At 36.8% G+C, this 27,234-nt stretch overlaps 1 long non-coding RNA gene across 1 annotated transcript; it reads right to left on the bottom strand.

Annotated features, from left to right (window-relative positions):
- Positions 1-2,916: 2,916 nt before the first annotated feature.
- Positions 2,917-9,686, bottom strand: LOC150103818 (uncharacterized). The gene is made up of 2 exons (XR_016548709.1): positions 9,440-9,686; positions 2,917-3,290 (listed from the first exon to the last, which is right to left on the bottom strand). It is a non-coding gene; the product is annotated as an uncharacterized LOC150103818 (long non-coding RNA).
- Positions 9,687-27,234: the final 17,548 nt, after the last annotated feature.

Here is a 27,234-nt window from a genome sequence, read left to right as displayed (position 1 = left end):
GAATCGCTAAAAATTCACAATGTTATCGCTATGAAAATTCACTGTGAAGTGATTGATTCTACTTTTCTTTTCTTATTCTTTAATTTCAGTCAATTTTTATTTATTTTATTTTCCTGGAGAACCCGCGGAACCCCTGGGAAATGGAACCGGAGCCCTTATGGCTCCGCAGAGCACAGGTTGGGAATCACTGCCCTAGAAAGTAGCCGAAAACCCCAGAGTCCTGAATAAGATTTTGACTCTTCTTAAACTTTAAATTTGGAAGGAAAGTCTTTTGCCTTTTTGTCACTTCAAGATTCGAAGTCAATGTTTTCGTTTTTTTTTTTTTTTTAAAATTCGAAAGAAGGATTGGATCTCCATTTACAGAATTCTATTTGAATTTGTTTTGAAGTAGAATTCAAGATCAATTCAAGATCAATGTCAGATCCCGACAGAATTAGAATCTATATGATATTTGGACATCCAGATATCTGTCTGATGCGCATCACGAATTATGGACACGTAAAAAAAGAAAATAAGGTTACGTTGGTGCAGATGATAAAAGTAATTTTACCATTAACGAAAGGCAGAATATAAAGAAAAAAATACGTGATCAATTTCCGGATGGCAGTGCCATCTATTGCCTCATTACCGAATAGGCAGATTAGGCAATGGCCTATGGGCTCCTCGATTGATTAATTGATTGATTTGATCTTGAAAGAAAATTACCATTAAGCTTTCTTAAATTGTTTTTAAAAGATAAAAAAAATAAATCAACTCAAAGAAACGAAAAATGTACATTAATGTTACCCGACTAGTGCGCGCGCATGAGAAAACTCCACAAATGACGGTTTCTGCTAGTTAGTGTGTCACGAGTTCCCGCCGACTCCAAATCTTAGTAGAATATATTCGCGAGTAGAAGCTTCGAGAACACCATCGAGAATATATATATACGACGCCTGCGTAAGTTAGATTTTCAGAGTTATAATGAAGTTCGATTAACTTCACCGTCTGATTTCTACCATAAAGGTCAAAACATGGTGTTGCCTCGCCCTAATCAAGGCAAAAAGCATCGACTATTCAATCATTTGCTCAAATATCATATTAAGCATCAACTGCGTGCTTAGTGGAGCATCAACAGACGACAGTCCTGTTTCGCCCGCAAATATATGTGTAACTCAAGATACCCTTTATTTATCGTGTATATATTATATTCTATTGTAAGTTATATAATATTATAACATCGATTTGCTTAAATAACTAGTAGTATTTAAATTAGTTGTAATTACATTCCAATATTTACCCAAAACATATATATTTATTATGATGGCTTTTATGGCGTTTGTCCCATATCGGAGAATAGCGCAAGACTTCTCGAATCTATCTTGTTCAGGGACTTTTACTCATTTTTGGCTAAGACTTAAGAATTCTTTCATTTTCTTGAACAAAGCGTAAATATTGTTTGTCGTCGCTCTTTTGTAGACGCTGAATGTCGGAGTCAGAAACGAAGAGGTAACAAAGCGGTGCATAAAAATGAAAAAACAGCAAGAGAAAGCGAAGAAACTTCATGAACAAATAATAACAAAGACACACAGTCTTTTCCAACTTGGCTTTACTCGTAAGTGAAGAGAGGATCAATCCGAGGCCTCTTCAAGTACGTCTTCCAGCGAAGTGATGGAGATAGACCTTCCCCCTGAACAGATTGCTGAGGATGAGGATACGGTTTAATTACTAGGTGCAGCTGAAACTGAGCACGAGGTTGATTACATCATCAAAACTGAGATGACCTGGGACCAGAATATCAAAATGACATTGGGTTATGGCGAAACATTACCGATGAAATGCAGGAGTTTTGGTGTAATAGAGATCCTGTGGAATGTTAATACTTTTACTTTGCTGGTGATTTTTCGACTTCAAGCAGGCACTATGAAGATAATAAAAGTAATTTTTCCCGTTCTATGATCTTTCGAAAACATGTAAGTGGTGAACAAATCAAAAGAGAATGGATCATTTACTCTCCGTCCACAGGAAATGTGTACTATTTCCCATGCGTTCTATTTAGTGAAACACAAAAAGGCAGTACTCAATTTTCAGATGGATTTTCTGATTCGAAGAATGACGAAAGCAGGCGTGTGCGTGTAAGAAAAATACACCACGACGATGATGAAGCGGAGGAGGTTGTGCATCGAGGAAGAGAAAAGTTCAAGATTGAAACATATATACCAATATCGGATAAGTTATGTGCAGAGCTGCTTTCTCGTAGTATGGAAGCGTGTAACAAAGTTCATTCTCTATTTGGGTTCCTCGTTGAGTTCCCATCGAAGACAGATGCCGAAATTAAAGAAGCTGCCCAAAGATTTAGAGAGAATTAACCTATTTTAAGTTAGAGTTAGTGGGGCACTCACACACATCTAACTATAAACAATAGATTTTAGTTAGATACTATGTTTGCTGGTGAAATATATGGTTTTGCTTAAGTCCAAACAGTGTGGTTAATGTGGGAGGGGAAACGCGATTCATTAGTTAGTGGCGTTTTAATAACAGTTGTCTCTAATTGCAGTTGGGGAAGGCATGTTGTTTACCGCGGGGAGCGAGTTATTGTTCTGACGTGAAAGTGGTTAAACTTTATTTTCGTGTGCGATGTACAGTACATGCAAAACTTTTTAATTTCTTTTTTCATAAAGTAAAATCAGGGTACAGGGTTGTGAGTCATATGCGAGGGCGAGTTATTTTCGAGTAAATACGGTATTTCTGTTTCATTATAAAAAGCAATCATCCTTTTTTTAAAATCTTTCCTTGAGGCGTCGGGGGCCGCATGAAATTGCTTTGGGGCCGCATGCGGCCCGCGGGCCACCAGTTTGACACCACTGCCTAAAGGGATGACTTGGAGTATTCTTTTATATTAGCATAAGCAGTGTGGAATAAAACATTCTCGCATCATCAAATATTTGATAATTTTATTTACAATTACAATAAAATTTCTTCTTCTGCCTGAGAACTGTCAGAACCAAGAGAAAAATTCTAAACTGTCTCTGCTATTTATTTATGTTTAGCTGTCAGTCCACACTTGTCCATGGGTGACGAGATTCAAGCCCACATGGATCCAGATCCGCCACTCTGCTTTGGACCCGTCGTGCCACCTCCGTCCTGGGGTTTAGGGATCTGAGGAGGAATTGGAACTGGAAAATTGGAATTTCGAGTACTCCTGTCCGGATTAAACACGATCGCTCCCCCATAATTGTCGGATGATTGTATACCTGCGTTGGGTGTCTTGGGATCGTTCTTGCTTGACTTGTCCATTGCAAATAATAAAACTAAAAGGAAAGAAAACAAGTTTCAATTTAAAACACGTAATGACACAATATTTTCAACAGTTTAGGATTTGAATTTTACTATTTAAAAAATTATAGTCATGGTAAAATTCACATATTTATTAATTTAAACATCTTAAAATTTGTTTTAATTCATAAGTTTCATAGTTAGGCGGTGCTGATCTTGAAAATCAACTGCATAACTGACTCTGTCTCAGACATTATTACACCTCGTAGTGTTTAGAGATTCGAGTACAGTAATCACTTGATTAATACGCCCCCGATTAGTGCATTTTCGATTAGTGTGTCATTTTTTTTTTTGATACCCAAATTCGATTAGTGCGCCTCTATACATCTTAAAAATAAATGTTACAGATTTTAAACTTTTCTATCTATACATTTTTATGGCTAACTATTTTAATAAATCACTCACCAGAATGAAATAATATAGTTACGACTTAAAACATTTTACAAAGTTATTTTTAATGGCAAACTACACTACTTTCATGTACACTGTATATTATGTTCCAAATTTTTACCGCCAAAATTTATGTCGTCCGCTGTAGTACACCCACAGTTTCGAGACCCTTCGAGGCTTCTGCGCATGTCACAAAAAGGAGAATCCATTCCAATAATAGGGTAATCAATCCGTCTATCCTCTGGGATGAGTTGTTTATTATTACACGTCCGAAAATTAACTTCTCTTTTATGATCATTGTAGTTTTTAAAGTGGTAGCTTTGCTTGTATAACAGTTGGGAAATTTTATCTATAAAGCACGTGATTTCGCGTGTTGGCGACCAATTGGTAGGTCCTTCATTTCTTTCTCCCCTTCAATGATAACGTCCAAGAGTTAATTAAATCTCATTCTCAAGAATTGAGTGATTCCGACCTGCTAAATTTAAATGCACAGCGGGAATATCCCAAAGAATACAAAGAAAATTTAATCACTTGATAGTCAGCCAAAAGAGATTTCACAGAAACAATTTGAAAATATTTTTAGTACAATCGAAGTTTTTAAGCAGCAATGCTTGAGGCTGACCCTGATGAAGAGAGAAGCAATAAAATTTGCACTAGAGTAGAAGAGGCAATAGGGTCATACCGTCGGTTGTATGAAAAAAAGAAAGAAACAAAATGTCTGCCAGCAAAAACAACAAAAACAAAATTCTACTTCTTAACAAAGAATTGAGCTAACGTAGTTAGCTCAATTCTTTGTTAAGAAGTAGAATAATAAAATTTATATTCAGAATATGTTTTATTGTCTTTCAACTTCTTTTTTTTTTCTTTAACTAGGTCCTGAGACATACCTTAATTCTTTTATTAAAAAATTAAGGTTCAAAAAAAGAAATTTGAGGAACGAATTATACTTTTACCAATAGGCTATTGTATTCGATTAGTGCGTTTTCGATTAATGCGCCTGTTTTAAAGAAAGCATTATGAGCACTAATCGAGGGATTGCTGTAATTATGGGCGCCATACTTTCGCAGCTATGAACTATGAACTCGATCGACTATTGGTGAAAAATGACCCAATGTTTTACTGGAATTCAGTCCCACTTACACTCTTTGAATAATAAGAAGGAATTTAGATAATATGTTTTATTAATTTCATTATTTATCTATTTATTTTAACAAAATGAGTATTTCATATTCATCATTGTGTTTTAGACGAAGAAGATCATTCTTCTTCTTCATTAACAAATTAAAGATTTTCAGAAAGAAAAAAATTCCAAATGTGAAGTTAAGAAACGAATTTTCCAGATCATGCTGCAACTGAACTCGGAATTATTTGATAGCGGTGTAGTAATTTGGGTTCTTCGTGTATTAGTTTTTACATACGATTCAGAATTCCTTTTCAACCGCCTTCATTCTCTTGCTAATTCGTTGGATGTTAATGGCTGAAAGAAAAAAAAAAAAATTCATATCTAGCGACTCATAAAAGATTCTTTTTTAAGTTGTGCGCCTGTTAGATCTGATATCTTAAAATTACTTCATTTGTCAGTAAAATATATCAATAAAAATGAATTCTCATTTGGAAATTTTAAGGCAAAACTCCATTTATAATAGCTTTTTTAAATAAAATTTCAATATTTCTTTGGTTTTATAAAAAAAAAAGGGAGAAGACCTTTCCTGATTGGAAACGATAATTAGCTTTCAATTTTCTCTTTTGTAGCGAAATCATTTTAATCCCGCTTGATTAATCGACAATATTCAAAAATTCATTTTATTTATTTGAAGGATTTTACAAATAAAGTTAACTGATATATTTAGCATTTCTGACCTGTTCAGTAACACACACACACACACACACACTCATTCCTTTAATTTGTTTCCTTACCGCTAATATCCTTGAAAGAAACTTGTAATATTTAATCGAAGCTCCACCTATAAAGCGGAGCTATTTTGTCTTAATTAATGCTACGTTTTGCTCATTTGTGGACATCCCTCGAGTTTGACATTATCATTAATAAACTTCACTCCAGTGTTGAACTTGGAAAACTAATCAAATACTTTTATTTTCATTACACTTCGTTGTCGACTTACGACCGACCTCCGTTCTGGCTGACAGGTCGAAAGTCGGCCATATATTTATTCGCATAACATTTTAGAGACTTTTTCCAAATTCCCGACATACAATTTTTTGTTACACCTTCCCATGCGTTCGAAATATTCTTGATACACTGAAGAATGTTGTACTGCTTCCAAAAGACTCGCAAAGAAAAATCAGCATTAGAATCTATTGCTTCGATGGCTTGTGCGAAGGTCGTTCTGAGGTAGTGAGCCCTGAATGCTGAAATAGCACCCTGATCCATGGGTTGAATGAGAGCGGTTGTGTTAGGTGGCATTAAAACCACCCTAACATCATGTTGAAGGTCGTCCAGATGAGGAGGGTGGCCAGGGGCATTGTCCATAATCAATAAAATCTTGAAAGGGATAACTCTCTCCGCACAATATTCACGAGCCTGGGGAATAAAGCAGTTCATGAACCAGTCTTCGACCAGTGCTTGAGTCATCCAAGCTTTAGGGTTTGAACGATAGTAAACGGGTAGTGTGCTTGTTGATGTGCTTAAATGCAAGAGGGTTTTCGGAACGATAAATGAGAAAAGGCTTCAGCTTAAAACCCGCGGCATTCCCACCAAGCAACAAAGTCAACCGATCCTTAAAAGCTTTGAATCCTGGCATCCTTTTTGCTTCTTGCTGTATGTACGTACGATTAGGCATTTCCATTGCAAGCCGGTTTCATCTAGGTTAAATATGTGTTCCGGTATATAACCTTCTTCTTTGATTAAAGAGTCGAAACTATCAACGAATTTTTGGACTTCATCTTCATCTGCACTTCCTGCTTCTCCTGTGACACGTACATTATGCAACGCAAGTCTTTTTTTAAAACGCTTAAACCATCCAGTTACTTGCCTGAAAATCTTCTGCGTAATCGTCTCCGGCGCGTGATTTTAAACTCTGAAACAGACTTCTAGCCTTCGCTTGCACTGTGCAAAGGCTCATAGGTGAATTTTTCTGTATTAAATCTTCCATCCACATAAACAACAATTCCTCCATTTCATGGATGGGTCCCTGTCGTTGTTTGGTTAAATTGTAGACTTCATAGGTGCGGAACCTTTCACAGCTTCCCGAATTCTTTCTTTATCCTTAAGTATCGTCGATACCGTGGAAGGTGATAACTTCAAGTCACGTGCTATCGTATTCACTTTCTTTCCGCCTTCATACTTCTGGATAACTTTCATTTTACACTCTAAATCAATAGATTTCCTTGACTTCTTAGCTGGCGTATCTGTAGATGAAGGCATTTTCCTTTTACTAGACATTTCATGGGTAGTATCTCAGTAGAATTTTAATTAATACACCACACACAACAGATGCTTGAAAGCGACTGAGTGTATGTGAGAGATAGTTATCGTACGCACAGCTGCCTGATTTATTATTAATTTATTCATTAATTTTTTTTTTTTCAGGTCGTAAGTGCGGACGGTCGTAAGTCGACGACAGGTGTGTTTTGCTTTTCCAAAAGCAAATTTGCGAACTGCAGTCGTGTCATTAGCTGAACAGCTGAACATCTTTGAAACAAGTTGTTTATAACATTTTTCACTTAAAAATCCACTAAATAGAGAAATATATTCTAGAAAAAATTTGTGATAATCCCATATACGAAAGGCATTTGCTGTGAATGACTGAAACCTTAAGGGAAAATAAAAAAAAAACTTAATATTGGATATGAATACATTAAATGTATTCTTTTAGCCACAAATGGGTGGGAAGCTCGTTTAATAGACATCAGTAGACAGAATGAACGAAGAGAAAAAATATTAGTTAAGGGTTCAAGTGTTAAAGAGTTGAAGAGGAGGGGGGATCGGAATAGACATTAGACTAGACGGGTTTTATCAGATTTCGAAGGGTGCAGGAAAATTACTGATGCCAATTATGATGATCATTGCCGTGAATCAAGCAGACTTCGTTAGTTCATACATAATTCTATCTCAGTATCAAGATTATCAGAAAAAAATGCAAATCATACGCATAATCATAATCAAATGTAAACATTTGACAGGAATTGAAATAAGCGATACAAGTCAACGTGTATTATTAATTGTTAAATTAGGGATACGCCGAAGTGGGATTTGTCCGAAGCATCATATACCGAATATTATTATTATTATTATTATTATTATTATTATTATTATTATTATTATTATTATTATTATTATTCCTGACACTTCCAAGGAGTCCGAAGACTCATTGCAGGAGGACACCTACAACTGTCTCAACTACTACACCGAACATCTACTACGAATCATCTCCATCAACGCCATCTACCGCCCACCTCTACCACTAACACAACTAGTATTTTTTGTTAGTAAATTGCTTGTGTTCTGCAGGGCCGATTTGTCTGTATGCGGGATGAAAAACCCGAGTTTCCGGGAGAAAAAAAGCTGCTACCTCCGTATGAGATCGGCTAACTCACCTTCGATTGAAATCGTCCAGATAAAGATTCCTCTCGTCGCGACAAGAATCGAACTTAAGCCTATTCCAATCGAAGGGCGCAATGTACCGCAATGTATATACGGGTTTAAATTTGACTGAAGCACTGAACTTACTAATTAATAACTGTTGGTATGTTAATAAACATACTAACAGTTGTAATGGAGTTTGCTGCCCTTATAAATAAAATATTGAATAGAATATATAAAATAAATAAATAAAGAAGATATTGGAAGTTCGTCGAGGGAAAAAAAGCTGCAATATACAAGACTTTTTAAAAGCAACGATCTAAACACGAAAAATGGTTCTTATTTCCTTTAAGTCATTCCACGACACTCGGGAAGAGGCATCTCGTATCGCTTCGCAACTGGAGGTCATGTGACTGGAAGGGAGAAGAAACGGAAGTGTATACAATAGACGTCTTTGTGACGCACGATCTTTACAGGACGAGATGCATCTGGAATAAGAAGAAATGCAGCCGACATTTGGCTAAGTCTTACTTGCTATAAACGTTTATAAAACTCAATTAGGTTACGTTAGGAGGAGGAATGCATCTCACTGGTACCTACCCTAACCAAACCAAACCAAACGAACCTAACCTAACCTAACCAAACCAAACCTAACCTACCCTACCCTAACTTAACCAACCCAACCTACCTTAACCCAACCAACTTAATCAAATCAACCTACTCTAACCTAACCAACCAAACCAAACCAACCAAATCAAACCAAACAATCCTAACCTACCCTAACGTAACCAACGATCTGGCGCAAGTTCTCGTACGAGAGACGGGAACCGCTAAAAGCTATCGCCGGGCAGTTGTCGGTGCTGAGACGCCAGCAGAGCTGCACGTCACGGCAACTTCAACTTGGCGTCGTATCCGGTTGCTGCCACGTTAACGCACCGTCCGTTGGTCATTTTTGAAATGGATTTTTAAAAAAAATACATTATGAGCGCCAATTTTATGTGTTGCATTGTAATTATCGAAAGGGAAGAAATTGTCTTATATGGTACGTTTCGGATATCGAGAAGAATGATCCAAAAGAAATTATAGCCCGAAAAAATGTACGGCACTTTGTTTATAAATACTGGATTGCATTAGCTAAAACAAATTGAAAAATAATCTAAAAGAGACATTCTTTTTTCTGTATAAGCTTACCTTTAATTCTTTAGCCTATGGTTGTAGATTGTTGTTTTCTCTTTTCTCTTCTCTCTCTTTTGTCAGAAATATTTCGAATTTAATAATTAACCAATGAAATACAACTTCAAGCGTTCCTAACGATGATCTGAGCGATGTCAAATCCTACTCTGCCGCCTTCTCCTTTTAAAGGTGAAACTAAGAATTCCCACTTGACATCACAAATAAACCAACGAATTGCCGCTGTTTCCTCGTACGGCAGTTATTTCATAACACTAAGTAAGCAGGGAATGAAAGTAAAATCCGTGAACCAAGCAGACGAGGAACTTGGATGAAAACTATAGATGGCAGCACAAACGTATCTTTCTAGCTGTGAATTAAAAAAAATATAAATAGCAAAATATAATTTGACAAGGATTAATTATAGATCCTGGAGTTCGTTAATTTTTTCTTTTCTAAATTTTTCTATTTCTCAAAAACACTCTTGTCTAGAATTAAGTAAAATTTAATAAATAGAAAAAGGGAACAAGATAAGTAACTTCGAATTCAGGATTTCATTATGATATGCATAATGAATAACTATATTATATTATATACTTATTTATATTGCTTATTAAAAACATTTATGTATTTATATATAAGAAAAAAATTAATAAAAAAATTACGTTTCGTTAGATACCTCACCAATTCTTCTTTACCGAATGTATTAATATTGCAATATGCATGCACTGTATAAGTTCTAACTGAGGCTCGGCTATTGCTGTTACCCTGCTGCCATGATTAGAGCTTTAATAGCTCAATAACACACCTTATCCCTACACTGTCCTCTACAGATAACGGGGAAGATGAAAAGCATTCTTGCTTCGCCCCTTTAAGCCAGTCCTTATAAGGATAAGGACAGTATGATAAGTTTGAGTGTTCATACCGTGATATCGGAAAGTATTTCATATATTGGTTCTGATAGTGGAGCACAAGGTAAGACTCTGATTTTTGATGCAATTTAGTTGCTTTTGCTTCGCGTATTCAGCCAACGCTTATTATTGCTGCCAGTCCTTTGCGGCTGCGGGATTTTCTACAGAATTTCTGCTGGCAGGTTTCTAGACCTACGGGATTTCTACTTGCGCTCACACGCAATTAAATCGATATGAGCGTGCCTGACCTGGACGCCGTCACTGATTTGCTCGATAAAGAGCCGGCTCTTATACTCATTAATAAACTTCAAAAGAAGTTCAACCTGAAATGGTCTACTAGCATGATAGACCCTGATATCATTACCGAGTCACTCGACAAAGGGCTCTCGCTTTTGTTAAAAAGCTTTTCAAAAACTTTGCACGAGAATGGCCGGGCTACTTAAACTTATATTCTTCACCCGAGGTTGATGATAAGGAAAATGAAGACTCTCCTCAAATGGAGGAAAAACTCAGTCTAGTTGTCTCTGCCTCTAATTCTTCTGATCAAGGAGAGATCCACGCTCGTAAGAAGCAAAAAACTCTCGCCGTTGAGCAAACAAATGATGTTGGTATGGAAGAAGACGCTACCATTTCAGACCCCTCTGCCTCCCCCAATGAAAAGGTGCCGCCGATTATCCTAAGGGAAAAGCAGAGATGGACATCACTAAGAACCACAATTGCTGACTTACAAATAAGTTATAGATTGACTAAAAATGTAGATGAGGGCATAAAAATTCAGCCCGCCACGGTGGCTAATTATTTAAATCTTACAAAGGAGCTGGACGCAAGAGGAACACAGTATCACACATTTTCCCTTGGCTCCGAAAAAAAATCTGAAAGTGGTCATACGAGGAGTCTCCGAGGATATTGACACGGATGAAATAGTCACTGACCTCAACTTACAGGATCTACTTCCCATAAAGGTCAGTAGAATGTTCAGATCAAACAAGACACCTATGCTTCTAGTCTTCATAGAGATTCATAATATTTACAAAGACATATACAATCTAAAAGCAATCTGTGGACTTAAAATCACCCCAGAACCATTGAGGAAGAGAGCTTCTTCTGGGCAGTATCACAGAAGATGCTCTCTTTGGCGATGCCCAGAAGCTATGCAAAGCCCAGTACAGATGCTTAAAATGTGGCAAGAATCATCACACAAACACTTGCACCAAGCCAGAGTCTACCCGGGCTAAGTGTGCTAATTGTGGCGGTCCTCACCCCGCTAATTATAGAGGGTGTATACATCACCCCTAAAACAGATGGAACAATCCAAATAATCAACCGACATCGTCATTTAGTGCGAGAGTTCCTGAAATTCAAGTTCCTCAGTCCTCTAAGAGTGATAACATGACAACACGTGCTCGCCCACCATTAACTGAACCCCTTAAGAAAATGAATCTTCAACGTCAAGCGAGAACATATGCTGATATGGCCCGTTCCAAACAGATTGTACAAAACCAGAACCTGGATAATCCACATTCAAATCTATCAGCTATTATCACCTCTTCTCTTGCAAATATGCTGCAGGATGTCAGCAACTCAAATCCATCACTAAGTATTATAAAACGATTCTTACAGCAAACCCAATCCATATTATCTGCACTCTCTGATGAATAGGGAAAAAAATCACCCCAGATTCGCTTAGGATTATCGCTTGGAACGCCAACAGTATCAAAAACAAAGTGTTGGAAATCCAGGAATTCAATAACAGATATAACCCAGATATTTCTAATCAATGAAACTCTCCTGAGGCCTGCTGACAACCAACAAATCAGAGTGTATAAGATTTACAGAAACGACAGACTTGGGTATAGAGGTGGAGGTACAGCCACCCTTATCAAAAACTATATCAACCATCATTCAATAACTAACCCTACAACCACCAACCTCGAAATCACAGGCATTAATGTCCTCACTAACTCAGTTGGAAACCTAAAAATTTTTCCCGCTTACAACCCTCAATTAAAGACATTGTTGACCTCAGATCTGGATGCCATCCTTGGAGTAAAAGGACCGGTCATCCTCGCTAGAGACTTCAATGCAAAACATCCTGCCTGGAACAGTAAATCTACCAACAAAAATGGCCGCATCCTTTCCAACTACATAGGATCAAACTATGCTGTTCTGTCTGGACCTACCGAACCAACTCATCTCGGTACGTTTGGCACTGCTGACATCCTGGATATAACTATCCTGCAAGACATTAAACTTCAGTACAGTCTTAAATCACTAAACGAGCTGTCATCAGATCACAACCTAATTCTACTACAACTGGGAGAACAAGCATACCTGTCTCCTCCCTCTCACTCATGCATATCCTGGGAGAGATTGTATAAAGCACTTAGGGATCAAATTGGACCTGTCCCTCACATATGCACAGAAGAAGATGTGGAATCTGCAGTGACTAGCCTCACCCAACAGATTAAGTCCGCTATAACGGTTGCAACCTTCCACAAACCTGTTCCCAAGCCTGGTCGTTTGCTTGAGGATATTATGGACTGATCAGAGAGAAGAACATAGTTAGGAAGAGATTTCGTAACACTCGCGCTCCTCAGGACAAAATAGTTCTTAATAGATTGAACGGGACAGTGAGAGATGCACTTAAAACTCATAGAAACCAAGTTTGGGATCACACTGTTTCAAAAGTTAGCCTCTATCTCTCCTATTGATCACTCTATCAGGGGTTATTGAGAAACATCAGAAATAAAAACAGATCCCACCCCCATAATCTCTAACCAAGGCCTAGTTCACACAGATGTAGATAAAGCAGAAGCCATAGTAAAGAATCTAGAGGAACAGCACAAACCTTCTTATAATAATTTAGAATTCAATCACTTATACAAAATCAACAGACATGTCAGACACGTATTAAAACTCCTAGATACTAGTGTTGACCATATTGCATCTACATCACCTGTCTGTTGAATTATATGATATTATTAAAAAACTAAAGAACAATAAACTCCTGGACCAGCTGGCATTTAAAACAGTGTGATCAAGCTTTTGCCTCGAAAGGCTGTACCTGAACATTATAATAAATGCAATCTTAAGACTTCGCTATTTTCTTTCCACCTGAAAACTGGCTGATGTAATCCTTATAGCCAGGCAAGGACCCATACCTACCGCAAAATTATCGTCCAATCAATCTCATCTCCAATCTGGGTAAGGTTGCGGAGAAGGTCATCCTCTCACGACTCCAAACCTCAGTAAATGACCTGAACATCCTCCCTAAAGAACAGTTTGGTTTTTGGCAACATCATAGTACTACCCAGCAAATCCACAGAATTGTGGAATACATCACCACCAGCTATAACTGGCGCCAGTGCACAGGAGCTGTTTTCCTAGACCTATCCAAAGCATTTGAGGAAATCTGGCATTTCGGACTCCTACACAAACTTATCTCAGCCGGTTTCTCACTAAAAATGGTTCATGTAATGCATTCATATCTTCAGAATAGATCAATACAAGTCACAGTCAATGGTTCTACCTCATCCCAGCGCCATATCTTTGCTGGAGTGCAGCAGGGATCCCTACTAGCTCCATTGCTGTTTTCTATATACATGTCGGACATCCCGCACAATCCGATGTCTTCCATTTTGGCCACATATTGTTGTATGCGGACGATATAGCAATACTAACTAGATCTCTCCGACTCCATTTCATTACCAGAAAGCTTCAAGAAAACCCTCTAAAGCTGGAGGGTTGGTTCTCCAAATGGAGATTGGAAGTCAACCCTCCAAAAAAGCTCAGCCATTCTTTTCTCGAAAAGGTCAATATCTCCTTCAGGAGATCTGTTACTATTCAATGCTAAAATTCCCTGACAGACAGAAACAAAATAGGGTGTAATTCTCGACAAAAAAGTATCTTTCAACCAACACATCGAGTCTACATGCGCAAAGGCATCTAACGCCATCGCACAGATCTATCCGCTAATTAATAGAAATAGCAAGCTCAGCAACAGAATCAAATTGCAGCTATACCAGATGACGATTCGTCCTATAATCACCTATGCCTCTCCAGCCTGGAGCCACACTTCTAATACTAACATTATTAAGATACAGCGAGTGCAGAACAAGTGCTTGAGAATAATTTTGAACGCCCCATGGTATGTTAGAAACAATCAACTTCGTAGAGATACAAATATTCCCTATATTTTCTCTTTCCTACAATCCTTAGCATTTAAGTTCTTCCTGAAGACGTCCATACACCCCAACGATTTGGTTCAGCAAGCTGCAGCATACGATCCAACGGACATATTCAAACATAAAAGACCAAAAGCCATATTAACCTCCTATAGCGATGCATAATCTCCATGCCCATTCAGGGCGAGCAAACGGCTTATAAATTTAATCCTCACTGTAACCACAACAGATATATGGGAATATCAAAAGCATCTTGCTTCAACCCTAAAGACATAAATGTCAGTTGTCAGTCAGTATGATAAGACGCGGTGATTAATACCCTTGGAGGGTAATGGATGGCAATGCTGTAGCTAATAAAGTTCTAATTGAGGCTAGGCCATTGCTGTTACCCTCCTACCATGATCAGAGCTTTAATAGATCAATAACACCTTATTCCTACACTGTCCTCTACAGATAACGGGGAAGATGAAAAGCATTCTTGCTTCATCCCTTTAAGCCAGTCCTTATAAGGACTATAAGGACAGTATGATAATTGACATACCACAAAACCCGAGAACAATTATCCTTACACTATGCAGATGACACTGCAATACTAGCAAGATCTCTCAGCCCCCAACGGGCAATGAGAAGACTCCAAGGTGACATCCATACAATGGAGAAGTGGTTGGCGGATTAGACGATCCAAGTAAACTTCCCCAAAAGTTTTTCCATACTACATGGGCGATCTGAAAAGCTCTCGGCCTCGACCATAAATGACATCACTATCGGCAATATTTTTATTCTAAGTTGGTATGTTTGTCACAAGCTTCCACGTGAAATTGCAAGTCATTCTTTCAAGCAGTTCTTTTTATAAAGCTGCCGAAAACCAAAGTATTGTCTGTATCCCTTGAAATGGATAAAATTGAGTATCGTACAGTTATAAAATTCTTTGTAAAAGAAAGTTTAACGCCCAAAGAAATTCATTCGAAGTTCATAAACGTTTATGGACGCTCTTCAACTTCGTTTACGACAATTAAGAAATGGGCTGCTGAGTTTAAACGCGGCCGTACTAGGCTTGAAGATTATCCACCATCTAACGTCCAAAGTGTGTAACAACACCAGAAATTCATCAAGTGTACGATATGATATAGGATGACCGGCAAGACAAAGTGCCTGAATTGCTGAGACTATAGGCATTTTGAAAATAACGTGTAAGATATATTTTACATAAAGAATTGCAAATGAAAAAGCTTTGCGCAAGATGGGATAATGGGGTATGAAGAGGGTGCATTGGACCCACTTCATATAAACAGTAACCTCAGCTATAATTTGCCTGACTCTTTTAGCTCTGCTGTCAGATATTGGCGCACTCGTGAAATCACACACGCACAGGTTTCTAGCAACAGAACTTTAACACGGACTGTTGCTCCAGTTCAAAATAACTGCAGTTTATAGTCGATTTTATATTTTTATAATTTATGGTTTTATAGTGACTCAATGTTTCTTTACAGTGGTTTTTATGGACTTTCTATGTTCTATCACGCCTGAGGAAGTCGGCCACCCCGATGAAACATGTTGCGTATTTTAATAAATTTCATTATTTATTCTAATTCTCGGATCTCAGTCAGTATATAAAAGCATGAACACATATCCCAATTCCGAGTCAACACTACAAGTCATATATATATATATGTGTGTGTGTGTGTGTGTAAGTTTTCAAGCACGTACTGGTTGAGTCCCCTCCTAATGAGAGGTTTTGGCGTATTAATGCAGTCGGTTCACCACTCTTCTGCTGCATCCCCTAAGGGCGATATTCATGACTGTAATCCAAGTGAGTTCAGGAGGCCGGTTTGCCTGTTTGCGGGATGAAAAATCCCAGATAAACTGGGGAGAAAACCCTACTCTTCACGCCCGACCGGCTAACTGGGCTATGGCTGTGGAAGATCCTTGTGTTCATCACATCGTCGACGGGAATCGAACTTACGACACTCCTTCCCCAGGCATATGGTTGCGAGGCGCATAGCCACGAGGCTAACCACGCGGACCACGTACATATAGACACGTACATATAGACAGTTAAATCAACACCTTGCGAAAGGTAACGAAAAAAAAAAACCCGAAATCACCGATATCTCTTATCTTCCTCAAATAAGTTATGCGGAAGCTTCGAGGAAGAAAGCAGAAATGCCACCCAAACAAAAAAAATTTTTTTTTTAAATACTCTCTACATCCGCACACCCTTCAACAACTCATACGGTTCTTTTGTGAGATCACATCAGATACCCACGCAACTAAACAACCTACCAAGAAAGTTAAAACACGTAGATAACTACAGAACATTAAAAGAACGAATTCTGGAAAATATACCAACGAAGTTAATATATCATTTACACTAATATACAAATCACAAATCACCAGCTCCAGTGCCTGTATCCCTTACAAAAATAGTAACAACAACATAAATAGTGAACGCTAATCCCACGCTCCTCATAAAAGCTAACCCAAGCTTCGAAGTAGGTGGGATTAATTTGCCTCACTCATCTACACATAATCCTTATAATCAAAGAATGCAGATTATGTAACAAAACAGTCAGTAAAGTGTATAACAATAATGAAGATACTGATATATTCTGTATATGTAAATAGACTGTATGATAATAAGCCATGATATTGATACTGGAAAAAAAAATTATGTATATTTACATTTAAAAAAATCACTGCACTCTACATTTGTACTGAACAGAAAATGTAATAGTATACTTTATTGTATGTATGTAAATACTCTGCATGATGAGAAATAAAATAAATAAAAATCTTTAACAAAAAAAATAGGTGACACCTCTAAGGAGGCCAAGAAGTAATTGCAAGAATACAGTAGTGCTATTTCTGATAATTATATTGCATAACTTCTACAGAGCCTCGGTAGCTCAGTCGGTCGATGCCCTTTGGTCGGAAAGACTTGGGTTCGATCTCCGTCTGTGACGTGAGGGATCTTTATCTTTATGATAATTGACATACCACAAAACCCGAGAACAATTATCCTTGCACTATATGCAGATGACACTGCAATACTAGCAAGATCTCTCAGCCCCCAACTGGCAATGAGAAGACTCCAAGGTGACATCCATACAATGGAGAAGTGGTTGGCGGATTAGACGATCCAAGTAAACTTCCCCAAAAGTTTTTCCATACTACATACATTTATGTAGTAGTATGGAAAAGGTCTCTTTCGACTAAAGGTGAGTTAGCCGGTTCTCCTACGGAGTTAGAGGGTTTTTTCACCGGGAAACTCGGGTTTTTCGTCCCTCAGAACAGGCAAACCGGCCCCGTGAACACACACATCTACAGTCATAAAATACACTCTTAATTAGCAGGGTTCCATCCCGTCCTAAGTAACAGGGTTGGCTAGGGGAGAACCTCATACGAAATAAATAATTATTACACTAATAAATAATTAATTTGTGATAATTATATACTACGATACTACTATATTTTAATAAAAAATAATACGATTGTATTGAATTTAACAAAGTCAGTACGGTCATTTCATAAATGCAATTTCGTAATACAGTAATATGTGCCAATTTCTGCCCTTTCTCGTTTTGTTATTTATAATAAATATATTCTTAAATTTTACTTTAGCAGGTGGCGCTGTGCAACCTGCTGGTTTAAAAAAATATGAAGTTGTGTATGTATGTGTTTATGAACACCTAAGACCAGCTAATAACCCAAAAATCCGTGGATACACTATGTACAGAAACGACAGAATTGGCACAAGAGGTGGAGGCACAGCCATATATATTAAGAATTATTTGAATCATAATACAATAGACAAGCCCAAAACAGTAAACCTGAAGGTGACTGGTGTGGAGGTACATACCTTCAATGCTGGGAGTCTTAAGATCTATGCTACTTATAACCCTCCAAGCATTCCTCTACTGACAACAGATCTGGACTCCATACTTGATCCAAATGACTCCATAATAATAGCAGGAGATTTCAACTCAAAACACACAGCTTGGTACAGCTCATCAACTAACAACAAAGGCCACACACTTTTGAACTATGCAATGCTCAACTCTATTGTTGTGGCCAGCCCTACCGAGCCCACCCACTTCAGCCCTTCGGGTGGCTCGGATGTGCTAGACATTGTCATCATTAAAAATTTAAGATACCAATTCAAATTTGAATCAGTCAACGAATTATCTTCTGACCACAGTCCCATAGTGCTTAATCTAGGTTCATCAGATCAATTGTCTCCTCTGCACACATTCATACCATGGGACAAATTTAGCCAAGGTTCTTCCCGATCATATTGGTCTCGTGCCCAATATCAGCAAAAAAGGAAGAGATTGACACAGCAATAAATAACTTAACCATACAAATTCAGAAAGCAATAGAATCAGTCAGACAATCCACTGTCTTCTACCCAACCAACGGTATCCCTGAAGAAATAATGGATCTTATCAGAGCAAAAAATAGAGCCAGGAAGAGATACCACAATACCAGAGCCCCGCATTATAAAACAGTATTGAACAATTTAAACAGGCAGGTCCGAGAAGCTCTTCAAAAACACAGAAACCATCAATGGGAAATCAAATTCGCTAACATCGATACTGAAGATCATTCTGTATGGAAATTCTTAAGAGCAATCCGCACCAAAAAGCAATTCATACCTACCCCCTATACAAACCAGAATGGGACAATTCACAAAGATGAAGATAAAGCCGAAGCACTAGCAGATAATTTAGAATCTCAGTGCAATCTATCTTATACAAATCTAAATATTAACCTTATGTACAAGATTCATCGTCATGTTAGGACAACCTTAAGAGAGAACACTGTTAACTCCTACAAATCACTCCTACAAATCCGGCAGAAATGATAAATATCATCTCCCATCCAAACAATAAAAACGCCCCAGGACCGGATGGCATAATTAACAGAATAGTAAAACTACTTCCAAGAAAGGCCATAGTTCATCTCGTCAATATTACAAATGCCATCTTTAGATTCCAGCATTTCCCTACTATATGGAAAACAGCCACCATCATACCACTGAAGAAGCCAGGAAAAAATGCTCACCTTCCTGAAAGTTACAGACCCATAAGCGTATTGTCCAAACTCGGAAATGTGACAGAGAAAGTGATCCTCTCAAGATTCCAAGCAGAAACAGGTAAGTTAGGAATTTTGCCTAATGAACAGTTCGGCTTCCGTAAGGCCCATAGTATAGCTCAACAAGTGCACCGGCTGGTAGAAATCATTACTAAAGCTTTCAACTGGAAACTCAATACAGCTGCCATCTTCATCGACGCAGAGAAGGCGTTTGACAACGTATGGCATCAAGGCCTTCTCTACAAACTGATAAAATTTAACTTTCCAGTCAAGTTAATAAAAATAATACATTCTTACCTGAAAGACAGATATATGCAGGTCATGGTCGGCGAAACGGTTTCGACCAGACGCAGGATCTCGGCAGGCGTACATCAGGGATCTCTTCTGGCACCTCTCCTGTTTTCAATGTATGTAGCAGACATCCCTCTGAACCCAAGAACAACATTCACTGCATTATATGCAGATGATACTACACTGATGGCAAGATCACTGAGCCCAAAACTGGAACTAAAAGGCTACAAACTAGCATACACACTTTAGAAAAGTGGATGGAAGACTGGAGGATACAAGTTAACCCCCAGAAAAGCTCAGCTATATTGTTTACTAGAAAGAAAATCCATACCATGGAGGATATTTATTTATTGGGAGTAAAGATTCCATGGCAGACTGAAGTTAAATATCTTGGAGTGATTCTTGATAGTAAAATCCTATTCAGCAAACATATTAGTTATATTACCTCAAAGATATCCAACGTCTCAGCACAGCTCTACCCTATGATCAACAGAAAAAGTAAAATGGACACGCAAACAAAATTAACAATTTACAAGATGGTAATTCGACCGGTTATCACTTACGCATCCCCAGCATGGAGCCACACAGCTAATTCAAACATTCTACAACTTCAGAGATTACAGAATAAGTGTCTGAGGATGATTCTGGATGTCCCTTGGTTAATAAGAAACACCCAGATCCATAGAGAAGTTAATATCCCTTATATATCTCTTGCTTTCTCATAGATCTGGATGAGAAGTTCTTTACCAAGACAAGTAACCATCTAAACCCGTTAATCAAGGAAGCCTCGGAATATAATGAAGCAGAAATTAACAAATATAAAAGACCAAAGTCTATCTTAAGTTCAGCTGAACACAGCTAACTTCATTGCCCTCAAAGGGCGAGGATATAGCTCACAAACACTCCATTCAAAGTTCTTTCATTACAAGACAAAGGGAATATGAAAAGCAATTTTGCTTCACCCATCTAGCCAGAAATGTTAATGTTAAATGTTATGTGTTTATGATGTTAAGTGCAACGATTCACAAACTGCCGAAACGGTTTTGTGAGTGCAATTTGTATTGGTGATAGGAATTACAGAGGAATCTAAGACGTAAGTAGGTTGGATATTAATTACAGAATAGATGTATTTTTAGAGTGCTTATAACACGATAGAGCTTCATAAATTGTTAAGATCTTTTAATGAGAGGTGTTGAGTTCTAAGTGCCAGAAATATGTAAGTGAATAAAATCCATTTGAACTGCTTGGTTGTTTGAACAGAGGGACGTTGTCTGAAACATGTTTCTAGTATAATGGACTGGCTGTAATATACTATGAAAGAACAACCGATGTTTCGTTCTATTTTACTTCCGTCACATAACAAATGGTTTCCCTGAACTTGTGGAGATTTCTTAGTCCTAAATATATGTTCTTTCTTGTGTAAGGCCGTTTATCGTAGCGATGCGGAAATTCCTATTGTCTTGGGATAAAGTACATGAAGGAAAACTGATTAATGTGGCGTGAATGATAGATAAGACGCAGTTGATGATGGTAATAATAAACTGTGTGCCTAAATAAAAAAGGGTTAAACAAAATAGGGGTTAAATAGATGAATAAGGAAAGTAACGAGGAATGGCAGAAGTAGCGAAGATTATGGAGAAAGTATAAGCTTGGAAGATGTGAACAGTTTCATGATATTTATAAAAGTGCAGGCAAGAAAAGTGAGAAGTATAACAAGAATGGCGAAATTTGATTATGAGAGTAGGCTACAGAAACAGACTAAGAAAAATTCCAAGGGAGTTTTTCTTTTATGAAGATACCCAAAGATAGAATGATTATAGGAAGCTAACCCTGCTAGATAGAGATGGCGCAAGAGTGACTAAGGAAGAAATTATGGTGGAATTGTTCAGTGATCATTTTGTTTTTTCATACTGATGGTAGTGATACTATTCTAATAAAACAGTAAGTTCAGGTGTCAGTACTTCTAACTAGTTCCTTGTAGGTGAATGAGGTAGAAATCTATGATCTTAATGTGAATAAGGCTATTGAATTGGATGGAATTTAACCATGTTTTTTTTTATATAATCTGCTAAGGAACTGACAACTGAGCTGATTTGGTTCTTTACTGAGCGTCTGCTGTCCTCAGCAATTCTTGATGAGTGAAAAGAGGACAAGATTGTTCCATTTCATAAAGGTGGAAGCAACACAGATATTTCAAATTAGAAATCAGTTTGCATTTCTAGTGTTTGCTAATGTCTTGGAGAGATTGGTTAGGAATGGAATGCATTATTGTGTAGAAATGGAAAGGATTCTGCATAGAAGACAACATGGGTTTGTTAAAAGGAAGTCTTGTTTTACAAATTTACTTATATTTTATAACAAGGAGAGTATCCTTATGGATAGCAGTTATTTATATACAGTGATACTTCTGGTGTTTACAAAGGCATTTAACAAACTACCCCATAATAAACTGTTGTAAAAATTATGTTAAATATGATTTGAGAATCAGTTGGTTGGTGGATTGGATAGCAAATTGGGTTCTGATCGATATCAAATGGTGGTTTGTAGACTTGCCATGTCTCTCAGGAGGAGAGTTACCAGTGGAGTCCACAGGGTTCTGTTCTAGGACCACTGCTGTTTAATTGGTTTTAATGATATTGCGAATGGTCAGCAAGCCAATATTCAAGTATTTGCGGATGATTCTAAGCTGGGAAAAGTTATTAGGAATGCTGGAAATTTACTGGTGCTTCAAAGCGATTTGAGTCAATGTAGTGGAACAAGTGGGGAAGTCAGTTTAACATCCAGTAAATAAGGTTTTGAACTTCGGATCTGAAAAAAGTAACGTTGAGTATCATATTGGAGACTTTATGTTACAGAAGGTGAAAGAAGCGACAAATCTTGGCATGGTGATAATGAAACGAAGTTAAAGGGACATATGCAAACATGACAAAAACAGCACAAATAAATGCCTGTACACTAAGAAGAACACTGGCAAGTAGAGATAATTCCTCTGTACAAGCCTTTGATTTGACCACATCTGGCCTACTGCTCATCGATTTACTTTCATACGTTCCAACGTGAGAAGAAAATCTGGAAAACGTTCAGATAACAAAATACGAATAGCAAATGCAGTATTAGAATTTTGGAATACTGACTATGAAAACAGGTTGAGAGAATGTAAATTATACACTGGTCAGTAGGTGGAAGAGGGGCGATATGAATGAGCCATATAAATTGTTAAGGCATGCTTATGAAATATATACTGAGGATATTTTTCAAAGGGTTGAAGTAGGAAAGGGGATAAAGACAAGAGGTCATCCTTGAAAGTTGAATAAAGGTGTGGTGCGTAAGAGAGCGCAGCATGATTTTTTATTTTTTATTTTTGCATGGAGAGCTGCTGAGTTGAATTTATTGCCAAATGAGATGGTGAGTGTGCAAAGTTTGAACCAATTGAAGATGACACATGCATAATAACTATTTGTAAAATCTTTTGTATTATCCCATAGTAGTATGGGCGACGGTTCTGACAAGATCAAGATAAGATAAGGAATCGTGACGTGATTGGTTGATGACGTCATTGTGTGCATGGCTTCACGGGTGTGGAATATTTGGAATTTCCCTGTGGGCAACTGTGTCACTGGCTTCAGCTCTTGTGTTTTGGTTCGCGTATGGGATTATGGGTGATGGTAGAGATAAGGATTCGTGTTGTGATTGGTGGTGCAATTCTGACAAGATGAAGATCAAGATAATATAAGGAAAGGTGACGTGGGTGTGTGTTGTTTTCAGATGTAGATAAGTGACGTCATTTTTTATTTGTAAATAAATGTCGTCATTTGTTATTTGTAAATAAGTGACGTTGTTGTTTTGAATGGAAAGGATGATATTAGTGGATAAGAAATCGTGTCGTGATTGGTGGTCACTTCTGACAAGATCAAGATAAGATAAGGAATCGTGTCGTGGGTGTGTGTTGTTTTCAGATGTAGATAAGTGACGTCTTTTGTTATTTGTAAATAAATGTCGTCTTTTGTTTTTGTAAATAAGTGACGTTGTTGTTTTGAATGGAAAGGATGATATTTGTGGATAAGAAATCGTGTCGTGATTGGTGGGACACTTTAAACAAGATCAAGATAAGATAAGGAATCGTGACGCGAATGTTTGTTGTTAGTTGTAAATAAGTGACGTTATTGTTTTGAATGGGAAGGATGATTTTAGTGGTTAAGTAATCGTGTCGTGATTGGTGGGACACTTCTGACAAGATCAAGATCAAGATAACATTAGGATTCGTGACATGAATGTTTGTTGTTATTGAGTTTGGAATGATAATTTAATTTAACTATATTCTATGTCACATAAACATACAGTTTTTTTTTCTTCTATAGATGGTTGTACTAATTTTCCAATACATTTTGGGTATTTCTTTCCTGTTAAAGTGTGGGAATTCTTAGAGAAAGTCGTGATGGTTCTCGTGTTTCGAGCTTTTCTGAATAATTAATTATATACTTAAAGTACCTGTCTTTAAACACACACACACACACACACACACATACACATTAGACATAAAAAATCGCTAATGTGTCCATGTTGATACTCTAATATATACCCTATGATTATTTTTATGGAAAAAAAAAAAACTATTCAGTATTAGAATTACGCTTACCAAACAACATGCGATCAGTTATGTTTAAGTTAAAAAAGTACTTATAGCTTTTCAGATGACTCTTCTAAATACGAATATTCCAAAATAGTTCAATTTTATATCCACAACACAACACAAACACAAAATCCACAAAGAATGAAATTTCTGTAAATACTGTAACCTAAACTAGTTACTTCGTCCTTTAGATTACGGAGCGAAGATGGTGAGGTTTCGTCATTGCAATATCCCCCAGCGAGCGCTTTTCTTCAAAGGGGATGACATGAGTCACATCCGTAAATTGGGGTATTGTTCAAAAGGTAGCATTTCCTCAAGTTTGGATATTTCTCAAATACTTACATATGACTAAGGGATTAGTATCCACATGTTTGAATGAAAATTATTCATTCTTCGTTACTGTCGGCATTCATTGGTGTAGTAAATTAATGCTTACATTTAATGTTAATTTAGATTGCTGTTAGAGTATGGAATTCAGACAAGTGAAATTATTATTATTTTTTTTTTTCAAATTGATTGTTATTTTCCGTATTTTACTTTTAAAAGTCATATTCTAACAGAATAACTGAGTAGAATTAATAAATATATAAAGTATATGTGAATTTATTTTCCAACACTGAATATTTCTCATTAAGTCTTTTCTTAAAGTTGCCCAAACTTGGTGGGAAAGTCTATGCGCCATTTTGTTTAGGGTAAGTGTTATTTCCGGTTTCGAATTCCGATTGACAAGTGAAATTATTATTTTTTTTTTCAAGTTGATTCGTTATTTTCTGTATTTTACTTTTACAGGTCATATTCTAACAGAATAACTGAGCAGAATTAATAAATATATAAAGTATATGTGAATTTATTTTCCAACACTGTATATTTCTCAGTAAGTCTTATCCGGTCGCCTTTTGTTGTACGTAGGTGAGAAATCGTGTGTTTTGTTTCGCACTCTTAGTTTCCGTTGGGAAATTACCAATATAACTATTAATTTTACCTTCGATTCCTTGTGCTCTTAACCTATTTCTGTAAGTAGACTTTATTTATGAATTATTTTCCCACACTGTTAATTTTCATTAACCTTGTTTGTAGATAACGAACAAATAAGACTTTTAATTCAATGAATTAAAAAAAAAAATTCTCTGGTTACTTTGTGGCATGAAATTTCACAAGGGGAAAAAAAAAAAAAATGTTATCTTCCTTCTTAAATTTGTATAACACATCTACGACACCCAATTTGTTCATTTAATTTACACATTTTATTGAACGAAATATTATTTACAAATTGTATTTACTGAATCTAACAATACAGAAAATAAATAAATTGAAAAATACATCAAAGGTTCTTCCATGGTTGTGGAATTGCCATCGTATGGTTTTGACAATGTGACTCTCATCTGAAAGTTAATTTTCATTTGGTGTTTGTTTGTTGGGAATTTATTACTGTAGTAGTAAAATTAAGGGTTGCATATTTATATTTTCGAATCCAATACGTATACTTCAGAGAATTATTAAAAGCACAGAATCTTTTGTTATGTTTCCAAAAGCATTTAAAAGTACACATTATGTTTTCACGTTTTGGGCATCCAATTTCATTTAAATCAAGAACAGGCCTCCCTATTAACTTCGTTAATGTTTTTGATTTTTCTCTTCCTTTGGCAAGTAATATATGATATTTGCATGTTGATTCTATCATCCAATCTCTTAGTTTGTCCAAAGCTAGTGGACCAATTTCCCACTTCAGCTGATGGTTATATTTTATTAACCAAGAATTCTGTTTTTTAACTCTTTCAGGTAATTCTTTCCAACTACAAGGTGATTTTGTCACTGCATATCTTATGCTAATTCCATCAGAAATACAAATTTCTTTAGGAAATAAATTTGAACTCTTATTCAACAAAAATTGTACATCAATTATCCCAATGATAACTGAAAATTCGTATTTTTCACCCACTGTCGATTTTTCATAATCGTTTTCCTTCATTCTTCTTCTTCGATTACTTCATATGGCACCACAAATAAATAGTTATTTATTATTATTTCACTGATTATTAGCTCTGATCATATACTTTATGGTAACATTCGTTTACAAAATTCTAAACAATTAGAACTTTTCACAAAGAAACTTTCAAAGAATTTGTGGCTTACCCATTATTTTTGCATTACCAAACACAAATCACAAAACAGCAGCTGCAGTGGATGAACGATTACCTTAAGTCCAAAGTCACTCGACTCTCTGGTATTTTCTTATAGTACTGTTTACACTTACCATCCCCTACCCTGACCGTTCCTTCAAAAATGAACCTTTTGCGCAGATGACTCAACGACATGTTTTCACATGCTGTTGGATATACTGTTGGTGTGTTTTTATCTTACTTTGTGTAGGGAAAGGTAAAATTTGTATATGTGTTATCTGTAGAGTACAAACATTTTCTCTATGCCAAACTTTAAAGAAGTGTTAAACTCACGTTTTGTTCGTTTAATTAGGTGCTTCTCTCTTTCTCTCTCTCTCACTCTATGAAAAAATAACCAAATTCTAACAGTTCGGATTTTCGATTATGTGAACGATTTGTTTTCAGATAACTCAAGTAATGTCAATAGGTAGCATTAGACAATTTCTAAAATAATCAATACATGGATTTTCGTTTTCAACACTTTTTTTTTTCCTGTCCTGGCATTAATTTCACAGTTGTGATTTTTTAAAAATAATTAAACAGAATT

This window comes from Typopeltis vanoorti, chromosome 8 (genome assembly GCF_054136105.1).
Source record: "Typopeltis vanoorti isolate ZY-2024b chromosome 8, IOZ_Tvanoo_1.0, whole genome shotgun sequence".
In the NCBI taxonomy this organism is placed as follows: Eukaryota; Metazoa; Arthropoda; class Arachnida; order Uropygi; family Thelyphonidae; genus Typopeltis; species Typopeltis vanoorti.
The sequence above is the reverse complement of the archived record's forward strand: the minus strand, read 5'-3'. Positions and strand labels throughout refer to the sequence as shown.